At 38.2% G+C, this 12,943-nt stretch overlaps 1 pseudogene; it reads right to left on the reverse strand.

Moving 5' to 3' along the window:
- Positions 1 to 6,123: 6,123 nt before the first annotated feature.
- LOC137943065 (7-deoxyloganetic acid glucosyltransferase-like) lies at positions 6,124 to 7,612 on the reverse strand (annotated as a pseudogene).
- Positions 7,613 to 12,943: the final 5,331 nt, after the last annotated feature.

Raw genomic sequence — 12,943 nt, forward strand, 5'->3', positions numbered from 1 at the left:
CTATTTTTAAATATCTGAATCCGGAATTGCAATCCTAAGGTTTGATTCGGAACCGAAACCTAAATGGCTAAATCGCCCAATTTCACCATTGTCCAGAAACTCAACCTATTCAACCTCATGCCCGAAGATATTTCCCCTTCTTGCCTTTGAGAGACTCAATCTCTCCTCCGTTGGTGTCCGTGGCTCCCCTCAGTCATTAGGTCATCACTCCAACAATCCACTGCTCCTGACTCTACCCCTTGACCCCTCTCATCTCAGTTCTCCCTTTCTATTCTCCCAACTCTCCTTCCCTAGCCCTAGCCTCCATCGGCATTGAGCAACCATAAAGCCAAGTCCTCGCTCCCGTCAGGCCATCACCTTCACGGCTCCACCTCCACAACCACTAGAGCTCTATAAATTGCGGTTCCCACAATAGTTACACCTTTTTTGTTTATGCTCTTGTTATGAAGATGACTCTCGACAACACCAGCTTGCGCAGCATGTCCCATCTCCACTAATTCTGTAGATTCAAAAGCTGCTTCCCGTAAAGAAAAACTCTTCGTATATTCATTTCTCATCATATACTCTTCGATTTACATATTTATACAAAAAAAGAGTAATTAGATTACATGATTCTCTCTTGTAATCTCTCGGAGGATAAATCAGAGTAAATCCTCCGATTTATCGGGATACAACTCTTGCTAACAATTCCCATCAAGTTGGTGTATATAGATTTCTTCTCTCGAGCCGACACATAGTTTCGTATTCGTCTCCATGGGAATGTCATCAGGGCGACATCCCACCATTCTTGTTTCTTCAAACAAGTTAAGAACATGTTTCCTGATAAGATAATACCATATTTAGACTGAAGAAATTCAATACCGAGAAAATACTTAAGAAATCCTAAGTCTTTCGTCTTGAATTCATTGCATATCTTTTTTTTTACTTGATTAATGCTATCAGAATCACTACCCGTTAGAATAATATCATCCACATATATAGCAATTAGTACAACTCCTTTCTTAGTATGCTTGACAAATATAGAATGGTCCACAAATCACTTTGTGAACCCAAATCGAATCATTGCTTGACTAAACTTATCAAACCAGGCCCGCAAAGATTGTTTCATACCATATAATGATTTTGTAAGGTTGCACACCAACTCTCACTCAACCACATATCCAAGTGGTTGCTGTATATAAATTTTCTCCTAAATATTGCCATTGAAGAAGATATTTTTTACATCTAGCTGAAAGATAGGCCATCTTGAATTAGCAGCCGGATATAATAAGAGATGCACCGATTTCGGCTTGGCGATGGGGGAAAAGGTTTTCTCATAATCAATCCTATAACATGGGGTATAGCCTTTAACCATAAGTTGATTTTTAAGGTGGGCCACAATACCATCCAAATTTTATTTGACTGTGAAGACCCATTTATAGCCTACCGGCTTTTTACCTGATGCTAAGGAAATAAAGTGTCATATTTGATTCTCGTAAAGAGCTGTCATTTCTTCATCCACACGACTACTTTCCATCTTGGATTCTGAAGGACCTCTTGATAAGATTGAGGAATAGAAAGAGAAGAAAATTGAGGCATGATGGTGATAACCAATGGGTAGATAAAAGTGAGCAATGAGGTAAGAGGTAGAAGGTTGGGTGCAAGTCCTAGGTTCTTTTCGAAGAACAATAGGTCAGGTATCGAATAAAGGACCAAAAATAGGGGGAAGGGGATGAGAACTTACCTCAGAGGAATCTGGAGACTCCACAGGTATAGTGTCAGCCAATGATTCAAGGGGGTGCACAGGTTCATCAATACGACCATGAGGTGCAAGGTCATCAATTTTTTTCAAAAGGTATAGGAAACTCAGTTGCCTATAGAATAACTAGGTGGGACATCAATGGATGGATAAAAAGGTTGGTCCTAAAAAAAAGTGATATCACTAGAAACAAACAATTTTTGAAGAGACGGATTGTAAAAAAAACATATCATTTCTGAGTATGAGAGTACCTCAAAAGGATAAAATTAAGTGCCATGGGATCCAATTTAGTAGTAATATGTGTGAAAGTATTATGAATAAAATAGGTACACAAAAAAACTTTCGAAGGAAGAAAGAACAGCTTATCACCAGGAACAAGACAAGAATAAGGTGTTTGATGGCCAAGAACAGGTTGTGAGAAGAGTATGGAGCTAGCAGAAATGAGACACATGCATATGATGAAGTAGAGCACAAGAAACTACATGAAGGTGTCTATTTTATTTAATGAGTTCTCATATTTCCCCATTCTAATATTCCAGAAGTCTGAATCTGTTTAAAAATTGTTGGAAATAATATGACTCACAAATAATAATAGAACTTAATAAAGCCAAATAAATTCTATTGTCAATGTTAAACAATAAAAAAATTAATACCTCAAATAGGCTTGAGACGTGTACTCATTGTCCCGCCTCATATCTGAATTGCCTGATCAAGTGTGCATGGGTACCTCACGCATGTATGCATGTGTGTCTCATATACGAGATCCAAGATGAAGAGAGTACTAAAGCTTATAAACCTCTTAAGTCTCATTGTTCAAAGCAATGAGGGACTAAGAGAAAAGAGAAAGAAGTGCATGGGCACCCAAGCCTCTCATGTACAAGCGTGCCATTCAAAATTAAAAAAACGTTGAACATGTTAGATATGCCAATTTTGGAAGCTTAGTGGCAATGGAGAAAGTGGAACTAGACGAGAGTGGAAAGGGTCTTCTCAAAAGCAAGCAACCCTTATCCTAGCGATTGATTCTTCTACCAAACTTCATTGGGGCTCAGATAAGGTCAAGCTGCCACTAGCGTTCGAAGAAGAAAATGAAGGCCGCGGAATGGACCCCTCAACAAGAAGTATTAGCACATCTGGCAGTGGCTGGATTTTTTATGCGTAGAGAATGGAACTCTACGCTGGAGAGTTTATGGTAGGGATTTTTGTAAAGAATTGAACTAAATCAATTTGAGCACCACACCTTGAATGGTGAGGATTATACGTATTTATAATAAAATGTAAAACAAATTTTACAATCGCTCGTTCCGATCTTTGACCTTTAATTCCAGTAATGGGAACTGGTCTTCAGTTATTGCTAGAAAATGGTCTTTGACGGTTGTTACGGGTACTCAACCCCCCGCAAGCTGAGCGTCAGATTGGAACAAACGTGAAGTTTAGAGTAGAAAAATTCGAAAAGAGGGTGGGGTTTTCTTGACACTCGTCACTCTACTTCTGGTTACTCTATTTATCTTGGTGACAATTTAATTTCATGGAGTGCTAAAAAGCAGCCTACAGTATTACGTTCCAGTTATGAATCTGAGTATCGTGCTCACGCATTTCTTGTCCAGAAGTTGATGACATCATTAATACTGGCAAAAACTTCTCTCTTATCACCAACTTTACTTGTAAGCTCAATTCTATGTTTGCCACTAAAGATTTGGGTCATCTCAGTTATTTTCTTGGGCTTGAAGCTGCGCTAACTACCGATGGCCTATTTATGAGTCAATTCAAATATGCACGGGATATCCTTACTCGAGCTCTGATACCATGTAAAGAATTGAATTAAATCAATTTGATAATCAAACCTTGAATGGCCAGGATTACACGTATTGATCATAAAATGTAAAACAGATCCGGTCTTCGGCCTTCAATTCCGATAAAGAGAACCGGTCTTTTGTTGCTGCTAGGAAATGATCTTCGACTGTTGTTATGGGTTATCCTTTACAGGTTCTGATGCTTTGCTGGTCTTTTTACGAAAGCCAGAGAAAGGGCTAGATGGAGCTGATATAGTCAGGGAAGTGAGAAAACTAATTATAGACGATGAAGGAGCAAAAGATTCCATGGAGAGAGTCAAAACATTAATGGAAATGGCAAAGTAGAGTGTGAGGAAATCTGGCTATTCGTATGAGTCCGTAAAACAAGATGGTTGATTATGTTTTGTCATTTAATGCTCAAAATGAAAAAGGTTTGGTCGAAGAAGGTCCTTTGGTATCTGAAGAAGTATTTAATCCGTCAGTATCGTTGAAGAACGAACAAAGGCTGAGATCAAATCTCTGCCTATCTAATGCAAAACCAAGTGACAAAATTATTACTCAAGGGAACCAAGTGACACTGTTTTGTCTGTCCTTTACTTTCGCTTCGGAACTCCGTTGTTGATAATATAAGGGAATTTTACCAAAATATCGGTTTGAAACAACTTATTTATGAAAATAACGAGGATCTCAAATTATTTACAAAACTACCGAACTTTGACCGGTCCACAGTATACGTGGACAGTCAAAGATGACACGTAAGCTTTGACTGCTTACGCGTCGCCCCGTCATCAAAGCGATATTGTAGATGAACATAGAGGCTGCCACGTCATTATTATTGACACGTCATCTGCCACGTCATTACATGATAAAATTTTGAATAAATTGAAAAAAATCAAATACACTTTTTATTACCTTATATCTAAAAAAAAAATTATTTAAAATTTTTTAATAAATAATTAAAAAATTAACTCTTATTTATTTAACACCATTTAATATCAATTAAATTATTTATTAATTAAAAAAATTATCTTTACACTTTTTATTTCTTCATATTTTAAAAAATAAAATAAAATAAGTAAATTAATTAGATTTAATATATTTATAAATAAAAAAAATACAAAAAAGTTTTTTTAGAGTTTAAAAATACAATTTATTTGTATACTTTTTATCACCTTATTTAAAAAATAATAATATTTATAAATTTTAAAAATTTATAAATAGAAAAAATCTAACTCTTACCCATTTATTATGGATTTAAAATATTTAGAAATTTAAAAAATCTTACTCTTAAGTCTTACCCATATATTATCGATTTAAAATATTTAAAATTTTTAAAAAATATACAAAAAATTTATTTTAGAGTTTAAAAATACAATTTATTTGTATATTTTTTATCACCTTATTTAAAAAATAATAATATTTAGAAATTCAAAATATTTATAAATAGAAATAATCTAACTCTTACCTATTTACTATGGATTTAAAATATTTATAAATATTTTTTTTTTACTTTTAAGTCTTACCCATATATTATCCATTTAAAATATTTATAAATAGAAAAAAAATTACTCTCAAGTCTTACCCATATCTTATCCATTTAAAATATTTATAAATTAAAAAATATACACAAAAAAATTGTTTGTGTTTAAAAATATAATTTATTTGTATACTTTTTATCACCTTATATAAAAAATAATAAATTATTAAAAAATATATTATTTAATTAAAAATCTTACAAAACTTTACAATAATTTTAATTTGGCAAAAATTTCATTAACATAAAATCAGAAATTAAACAGTAAATCACAAAACAATCAATACAGTAATTAAACACTTAAATTCAAATCAACATTATAATTAAATACAGTAATTCGATTCAATTAACAAAAACCCTTAAAAATCAGCCTCCTACGTTTTGAGAGAAAGGACGACAAGAGGATTAACAGAGGGGAACGGAGAAGAAGAAAGTTTTGAGAGAAGGGGCAGTGAGAGGATGAACAGAGGGGAACAGAGAAGAACAAGAGATGAGGCTGAGACGAAGAGAGAGTGGTTGAGAAGGGGGCGTCGTGGGCGAGGCCGAGCGGCGATAGTAGGGGAGCGGCCGAGGCCGAGCGGCGGTAGTAGGGGAGCGGCCGAGGCCGAGAGGCGGCAGCAGGGGAGGCGGCAACAGGAGGGGCAGCAGCAGGGGAGCGAACGGCAACAAGGGAAGCGGCAGCAGGCGAGCGACGAGAGGCGAGGAGAAAGATATGGAAGAGATTAAAATTAAAAACATGTGAGGGCTAATGTGGCGGGTACTTACGTGGCACCAGATGACAGGGCAAAAAGAAGGTAATTTATATTGGCGTGGTAAGTTACGTGGCAGATGACGTGTCAATAATAATGACATGGCAACCTCTGTGTTCATATACAAAATCACTATGATGACGGGGTGATACGTAAGTAGTCAAAGCTTACGTCCACATATACAGTGGACCGGTCAAAATTCAGTAGTTTTGTAAATAGTTTGAGATCCTCATTATTTTCATAAATAAATTGTTTCAAACCAGAATTTTGGTAAAATTCCCATAATATAATATGGTTCACGAAGTTTATTATCTCTCAAATGGTAAAATTCCCATAATATAATATGGTTCACGAAGTTTATTATCTCTCAAATGCTTGGAATAACCTGTAAGAAGCGCCCTGAAACAACTTGAAACAACTTGATCCAGTGGAAAGCTTCGAAATCACACGGATTTAATGCTTCCGATCAACCTCTCAAAACTTCATACGATGACCCACCTTGAGTCACTGCCTTTCTCGCTAGCTCCGCCATCCTGTCCGCCGATTTCTGTAATTTCTCTCTTTTGTCTTCCATCAACTCTCGCACAGTCTTCTCCACTGTCCCCCCATCACACTTATCTTTCATGTCCAGACCAAGACCCCAAACTTCACTAACAAATCTGCTGTTTATCTGTTGATCAGCAAAATATGGCCAACAAACCATTGGAACTCCAGCGATGATGCTCTCCAGCGTCAAATTCCATCCGCTATGCGTAAAAAAACCCCCGACTGCCTCGTGAGCAAGCACTTGTTCCTGCGGCGCCCAACCTACCAGGAGCCCTCTTTTTTTTGCCCCATCGTCCAGCCCCGCCGGGATCTGATCCACTATCCCGTTGCCGGAAATCAGATCGGGCCGGCTAACCCACAAGAAAAATTTCCCGCTGTTCACTAAACCATGCCAGAACTCCAACAGCTCTTCGCTAGTGACGACGGTGTAGCTTCCGAAGCTAACGTAGAGGACAGATTTGGGCGGTTTGGAGTCGAGCCGCTCAATGCAATAGGTGTCTTCTTGCCATAGACCAGTTCCGACAGTTCCGACGTTCTGCTGGGTTTCGGTAAGGACGATTTGAGTGTCTATGAGGTTATTTATAATACATTATATACTAATTTTAGGTTTTAGATCCTAAAATTAAGGAATATAATCACAGATTGTAACAGAATCACATAAACAATACGTTTCCTATCATCACGCTAATCAATTTACATATAATTCATTACATGTTTGTGGGTTACAAAAATGAGTCCAATTGGAATAATATGTGAAACTAAAATTAAGGAATATAATCACAGATTGTAACAGAATCACAGAAACAATACATTTCCTACAATCACGTTAATCAATTTTACATATAATTCATTGGGTTACAAAAATAAGAGTCCAATTGGAATAATATGTGAAATCTAGACTGGGAGTATCTACTTCCTAAAATCTATGAATCCTAAATTAGACATTTTTTATATATGAATCGTGAATTAATCTATGATCAATTAATTTTCCAAATAAATTACATGTAGAGTACGGAACTGAAACGAAGGCCATCGCCTGAAATAGTCGAGATGGTGGGTGTTACGGCGGAGACGGTCGTAGTTATGTTCGAAGTGGATGAAGGTGACACGAATATCGAACAAACAGAGCAGCCGAGCTAGCCTGAGCATGCAATTGACGTGGCCTAACGCCGGGAAATGGAACACCAGTACGTGAGGAGCTCTTTTCTCCTTGGGAGATTCATCCTGCTCCACATGCTCCATAATTTCACTGAAGTTCGAGACAAGCTGCAGGAAAGGAATCGGTAGAGGCAGGTACCTCTAAAACTTTAAAACCAGACCTTGATCGAGCTCACATCAGGACTGCAAGATTCTCATCCCTCCATTTATTAATTCTCATCCCTCCATTTATTTATCAATTAATAGGTCACGTGACGTACAGCGAATGGAGATGCACATTCCGTTTGAAGTAGGTAGCACTTTTGTATTATTCCGCCTCTCGTTGTCATGCCAGCAGAAGCAGACACAGTAAGTGGACCCATCTCTACAATAATTCTCGGTAAGGCGGCAAATACGAATCTGAATTCATTGGGATCCCAAACTTTTTATGCATATGGCTTGTTAGTGCTGTTTGATTCGGAATCGAAACCTAAATGGCTAAATCGCCCAATTTCACCATTGTCCGGAATCTCAACCTATTCAACCTCATGCCCGAAGATATTTCCCCTTTTTGCCTTTGAGAGACTCAATCTCTCCTCCGTTGGTGTCCGTGGCTCCCCTGAGTCATTAGGTCATCACTCCAACAATCCACTGCTCCTGACTCTACCCGTCGACCCCTCTCATCTCAGTTCTCCCTTTCTATTCTCGCAACTCTCCTTCCCTAGCCCTAGCCTCCATCGGCATCGAGCAACCAGAAAAGCCAAGTCCTCGCTCCACCTCCACAACCTCTAGAGCTCTATTATTTGCGGTTCCTTATCGCTCACAATAGTTACACCTTTTTTGTTTATGCTCTTGTTATGACGATGACTCTCGACAACACCAGTTTGCGCAGCATATCCCATATCCACTAATTCTGTAGGTTCAAAAGCTGGTTCTTGTAACGAAAAACTCTTCGTATATTCAATTTTCATCATATACTCTTCAATTTACATATTTATATAAAAAAAGAGTAAATAGATTACATGATTCTCTCTTTTAATCTCTCGGAGGATAAATCAGAGGAAATTCTCCGATTTATCGAGATACAACTCTTGCTAACAATCCCCATCAAGTTGGTGTATATAGATCTTTGATGCCCCAAGTTGCCAAATGAGTTGTAGAAGTTCTTGCCGCATACCGCTTGTGTAAGTATCACTTCCAATTGGTCTTCAAATTTAACAAATGGCAATTGAATTATCTTTGCCTCAAGGTTTTACTTGATGAAGGGTCGATCTACATCCACGTGTTTAGTCCAATTATGTTGAACCAGATTATGAGAAATGGCAATAGCCGCCTTATTATCATTGAATAAATTCATCTCATGACTTGGGGCAAAGCTGATTTCGATTAATAATCTTTGAAGCCAAAGAAGCTCACAAAGAACCTTAGCCATCCCACGAAACTCGGCTTCAACACTTCATAATGCTACCACCTTTTGCTTCTTACTCTTCATGTAACTAGGTTCTCTCCAACGATCGTAAAATAGACTGAGGTGGATCTTCTATTTGAAATATTCCATGCCCAATCAACATTAGTATAATCTTTAACCTGTGGATGGTTATGTCATGAGAACATAAATCCTTTCCCAGGAGAGGACTTTAGGTACCGAAGAATTTGATTCACAACATTCATGTGATCTTCACTTGGAACATGCATAAATTGGCTTAATAAACTTACTACACAGGTGATGTCAAGTTGTGTATGGGAGAGATAAATATGTTTCCCAACCAACCTCTGGTACATTCCCTTATCTATTGGCACTTGGTTTGGGTATTCTCCAAGCATATGATTTTGGATTATTGGGGTATTTTGAGAATTACACTCCAGTAGTCAGACTTCAGATAATAAATCTACGACATTTTTTCATTGGAAAAGGAATATGCCTTGCTTAAATCTAGCAAATTCAATTCCCAGAAAATATTTGAGTCATCCCAGATTTTTCTTCTCAAATTTTGTTGCCAGTTGGTCTTGAAGTATTGTTATTTCTTCTAGGTCATCTCCTATAATGATCATATAGTCTACATAAACTATCAAAGCTATTACCTTACCCCGTTGATGCTTTAAGAATAGCGTATGATCTAAATTAGTTTGTCGAAAACCTTATTTTCTCATTATCAAACTCAATCGCCCAAACCAAACACTAGGAGATTGTTTCAAGCCATACAATGCATTGTAGTTTGCACACCTCTTTTTCTTTTGAATTTTCCATATATCCTAGAGAAACATCCATATAGATTTCCTCTTTAAGATCTCCATGGAGAAAAACATCAAGTTGGTATAATGCCCAATCAAGGTTAATTGCAAGAGACAACAACACCCTCACAATACTTAGTTTGGCCACTGGTAGTATGTCTGATGATAATCTACGCCATGTGTTGGCGTGTATCCTTTTGCTACTAGTTTTGCCTTGTACCGTTCAACTAATCCATCAGATTTGTACTTGATAGAGAATGCCCATTTACACCTAACTATTTTTTTACCTTCAGGTAACGGAACAAGACTCATGTTTTATTTTTCATTAATGCCTCCATCACTTCCTTCATAGCTTGAACCCACCTAGGGTCTCTGAAAGTTGAAGTAGCAAAACCTCATCTAGAGCCGACATCTCCCGAAGTTGAAGCAGCAGTACCCCTCCTCTCCTTAGTATCCAACAACCTATCTCTTGAGAATATCAGTGAGGTAAGTACTCCTGCCACACTTCAAAATTCTAATGACGTGGATATTCTTGTCAGTGGCTATGCATTACTTATCAGGTATAATCGGGGCAAACCACCGAACAGATATTCTCCTGAAGTGAAGGAACAAATATCAATATATCCAATTGCCAATTATGTATGTACAAAAGAATTGTCTGAATCCCTCAAGAACTTTGTAAGTGAACTCTCCTCACACCATATTCCCATAAAAATCTAGAAGCACTCAAATATTTTCTAGGAATTGAAGTTAGCTAGATTTAAGCAAGGTATATTCTTTTCCAAACAAAAATATATCCTAAATTTATTATCTGAATTGAACTACTGGAGTGTATGCCTACATATACCCCAATAATCCAAACTCATAAATCAGTGTCGTAGGGACGATGGTCTCGCGTGATTTAATTTCCTAACTTAGGAAGTGGCAGAGACCTGGATCGAACCGATTCGGATTGATTGTAGCAAACTCAAAGTCAGAACCACCTAGCAGACTGGACCAGACTCGGACCCGCCTCAGATCAAGACTCTACTTGGACTCAATTTCTAGTCTAGTGAATCTCCATCCTCATCTACTCTGGTCAAGTTGACCATGAAAATGACTGAAGCTTTGAGCAAAGCTTCAGCTCCGATCAGACCACCGATATTGTTGCACCGATCAGAATCAAGTTGGATGGCACCAACTATGCACTTTGGTCCCAGGTTGTCAAGATGTATATCTCATGCAAAAACAAACAGGGGTATTTGAATGGCAATTTCACTCAACCTCCTCACAAGGATCCTACATTTCAACAATGGCGCACAAACATTGCTATTATCAAAAGATGGTTAATTAATTCCATGGATTCTTCCCTCATCAACAACTTCATTTGATTTCTTACATCTAAGATGGTATGAGATGCCATTGCTACTACATATTTTGATGGCAGTGACAGCTCTCAGGTGTATTATCTCCGGAGACGTGTGACACATCTCAAACAGTCTGGTGTCTCTTTTGAAAAATTCTACAATAATCTCCAGTGCCTCTAACATGAAAAAAACTTCCGCCAACCAAATCTGATGGAATGCCCAGTCGATTTACAACAGTATAATACCTTGGTTAGAGAAGAGCGGTATATGTGTTCTTGTATGGTCACGATGATTGCCTAGATCATATCCGGAGTATTGTTCTCCAGATACAACCTTTTCCATCCGTGGAGAAAGCCTATGCTCAAGTCCGCGGAGAGGCTATCCATTAAGCAGTGATGACGACTGGTAACTCCAATGATTCTCCAGGAGTAGTTCTAGCATCTAAAAGCATCAAACATGGTTCGCACTCTCCAACACACTCTAGGTCAATCTCTTTGCATGGTGGCAAATCTAGTTTCAACTCCAAATCACGTGCCACTCCAAATCATGATGGAACTACATGCTCTCACTGTGGGATTGCGAAGCATACCTGTGAGACCTGTTTCAAGCTACACGGGTATCCTTATTGGTGGCACGAACTCCAGGCTAGAAAGAGCAGAGATGCGGGTGGGAATAATGAAGACACGGGCAAGGCTGCAGCTAACCCAAATCTTTCCCTTATTCTGGCCAACAGTTCAAATTATACTCCAAGTAGTGTTCTCCTTTGATCTAATAGAGAGGCTAATTGCAGCACTTGGATACTTGATTCAGAAGCAACAGACCATATGAGGTTTGGTGCGAATGATTTCTCTTAGACCTCTCCTCCCCGACGAACTAGCATTACCAATGCTAATGGAGTTATTTCTTCAGTAATAGGGGCAGGAACGGGGATTTTTTCACCAGCCCTACCTTTGTCTAATACTTTGCTTATGCTTACTCTCTCTCTCTCTCTCTCTCTCTCTCTCTCTCTCACGAGTTTTTATTTGTAAGCCAGGTTACCAAAGATAAAAATTGTGTTGTGCTTATATATCTTTTATTTTGTCTTATTAGGATATTCTCACCAAGGAGATCATTGGGCGCGGTACTAAGAGAGGGGGGTTCAGCGAGGGATGAGAAGTCTTGTTGAACAGCTCATTGCAAACAACCACCGGTGGCAAAGCGAGCCTCTCGGATTGGAGTTTCTCACCTAGTCCGTTGAAGCACCAGTAGTGGCGCTGCACTGGGGTTCGCCGGAGAAGATTTTAAATTGTTCGCCTTCTACAATGAAGGCGCAGGAAGACGAAGAGTTTATGAACGCTTGTCTCCCAGTTCCATGCATCTCGCTGAATGGGAATTTTTCTCCTACAGTCGTCGCCAAACTGGTTATTCTAGCTCTGATTTCATGTAAAGAAAAACTCTTTGTATTTTCAATTCTCATCATACATTTTTCAATTTACATATTTATCCAAAAAAAAGAGTACATAGATTACAAGATTCTTTCTTGTAATCTCTCGGAGGGTAAATTAGAGGAAATCCTCCTCTGATTTCCTTTGATTTATAGGGATACAACTCTTGCTAACAATTTCAAAGCAAGGGAAACTATGTCCACAATGAAACTCGAATGAAGCTCATCGATCAGATTGTCAAGAGATAGTTGAACATTCATATTAGTGTGCTTCAATTTTTTCCCAGTTGGAGAGATGAACTTTGCTACCAGCTGCGGTGATTGGTTCTAACTCTTGTATGCTGAAACTACTCAATCATCTTCTTTCTCTCAAGTTACAGTTTTGTGTCGAATTGGGAACCTCAAAATCTTGAGGAAGCAATGGGAAATCTGTAAAAACATTGAGATA

The sequence above is a fragment of the Aristolochia californica genome, unplaced genomic scaffold (assembly GCF_029961685.1).
Source record: "Aristolochia californica isolate CCGP_79_NKW_82.1479 unplaced genomic scaffold, dmAriCali1.0.hap1 SCAF_10, whole genome shotgun sequence".
In the NCBI taxonomy this organism is placed as follows: Eukaryota; Viridiplantae; Streptophyta; class Magnoliopsida; order Piperales; family Aristolochiaceae; genus Aristolochia; species Aristolochia californica.